This window comes from Arachis ipaensis, chromosome B8, assembly GCF_059453495.1.
Source record: "Arachis ipaensis isolate K30076 ecotype BB chromosome B8, ASM5945349v1, whole genome shotgun sequence".
Lineage (NCBI taxonomy): Eukaryota > Viridiplantae > Streptophyta > Magnoliopsida > Fabales > Fabaceae > Arachis > Arachis ipaensis.
In genome coordinates this window covers 114359807-114362165 of record NC_142443.1, presented here as the reverse complement: position 1 = coordinate 114362165, position 2359 = coordinate 114359807, and positions in this window count along the sequence as shown.

Here is a 2359-nt window from a genome sequence, read left to right as displayed (position 1 = left end):
GTCCAATTGGCACGCTCTCAATTGCGTTGGAAAGTAGACATCCTGGGCTTTCCATAAATATATAATAGTCCATACTTTTCCCAAGATTTGATGGCCCAAATAGGCGTTCTAAGTCAGCTCAAGAATTCTGGCGTTTAACGCCAGAACTGACACAAAAGCTGGAGTTAAACGCCCAAACTGGCACAAAAGCTGGCATTTAACTCCAAGAAAAGTCTCTACATGTGAAAGCTTCAATGCTCAGCCCAAGCACACACCAAGTGGGCCCAGAAGAAGATTTCTGCATTAATTACCTATTTCTGTAACCCTAGGCTACTAGTTTTCTATAAATAGGACCTTTTGCTATTGTATTTTCATCTTTTGATCATCTTGGAATCATGTTTTGATGATTGAACCCTCTTTAGGAGGCTGGCCATTCAGCCATGCCTAGACCTTTTGTTCTTATGTATTTTCAACAGTGGAGTTTCTACACACCATAGATTAAGGTGTGGAGCTCTGCTGTTCTTCATGAATTAATGCAAAGTACTATTGTTTTTCTATTCAACTCAAGTCTATTTCTTCTCCAAGATACTCATTCGCACCCAAGAACATGATGAATGTGATGATTATGTGACACTCATCACCATTCTCACCTATGAACGCGTGACTGACAACCACTTCCGTTCTACATGCAAACAAGCTTGAATGTGTATCTCTTGGGTTTCTAATCTAAGATTAGAACCTTCGTGGTATAGGCTAGAATTATTGGCGGCCATTCCTGAGATCCGAAACATCTAAACCTTGTCTGTGGTATTCTGAGTAAGATCTGGAAAGGGATGACTGTGACGAGCTTCAAACTCGCGATTGTTGGGCGTGTGACAGATGCAAAAGGATCTATGGATCCTATTCCAACATGATCGAGAACCGACAGATGATTAGCCGTGCGGTGACAGCGTGCGTAGAACATTTTCACTGAGAGGACGGAAAGTAGCCATTGACAATGGTGATGCCCAACATAAAGCTTGCCATGGAAATGAGTATGAATGATTGGAAGAGGGCAATAGGAAAGCAGAGGTTCAAGAGGAATAAAGCATCTTCATACGCTTATCTGAAATTCCTACCAATGAATTACATAAGTATCTCTATCTTTATCTTATTTTATGTTTTATTCATCTTTTAATTATCAATCCTCCATAACCATTTGAATCCGCTTGACTGAGATTTACAAGATGACCATAGCTTGCTTCAAGCCGACAGTCTCCGTGGGTACTCACGTAAGGTTTATTACTTGGACGACCCAGTGCACTTGCTGGTTAGTTGTGCGGAATTGTGACAAAGTGTGATTCACGTTTGAGAGCTCCAAGTCCTTTGGTGCCATTGTTGATGATCACAATTTCGTGCACCAAAGGTTCAATACGATTCCGTGCTCCAAATGGAAGTGCAAGGATTGGTGTAGAGCTCAATTGTATGGATTTAGAAAGCTGTTTGAATGCTTCAGTGAGAATTCGGATTGCTTACCACCTGGTTGGAACAAAGATGGTTGACAAGAAGATGGGTACAAAAGCAAGGTTTGGGATCCTGGAATTCATTCTGATAATCAATACTTCTGGAGCCTGAACACCTGCTTTAACTTGCTCGAAGGCTTTACGTGCCTTGTTTGGGACCCCGGAGGCTATTGGAATTGCAAACGTTGGTGGAGATTTTTGGATGAGTTCAAGCACAAGCCACCATAACAAGGAGCTCATCAAATGTCCAACTTAAGGACTTTAACTAAAAGTGCTAGGTGGGAGACAACCCACCATGGTATGATCGTCCCTTTTTTTCTTCAATCTTAATTTTATTTTATTTTGCTTGTTTTTAGTTTTATTTTATTTTATTTTTCCTAGTATCATTCATAACATTTGCATCAGCATCTGCATTTTTGCATTCTACATACCACATGAAAAAAAAACCAAAAATATTCAAGTAATTAAGTAAATAAATAAATGAATAAGGGGACAAAATTACCCCAATGTTAAGTTAATAAAAGATCAATGCATGTGTGATACAAGTTAAGAGAAAAGTTGATGCATGAGTATGTGATACAAAAGTGGGAAAATTTTGGGTAGCTAGGTATGATTTTAAAAGTATAAAGAGTATATGTATAGGTGAAAGCTTAGGTTAATCAAGGATTCAATTTATAGCTCACTTAGCCATATATATACCCTCACCTTTACCTTAGCCCTATTACAACCTTAAAAAGACCTCATGATGTTTGCATTGGTACATTAAATACTTGTTGATTGGTTAGGTGAAGAACAAGGTTTAGAAAGCATGACTAGAGAAGAGTAGAGTGATTACCCTATACGCTTGAGTGATTAGAGTGCACATATAATATCAGTAA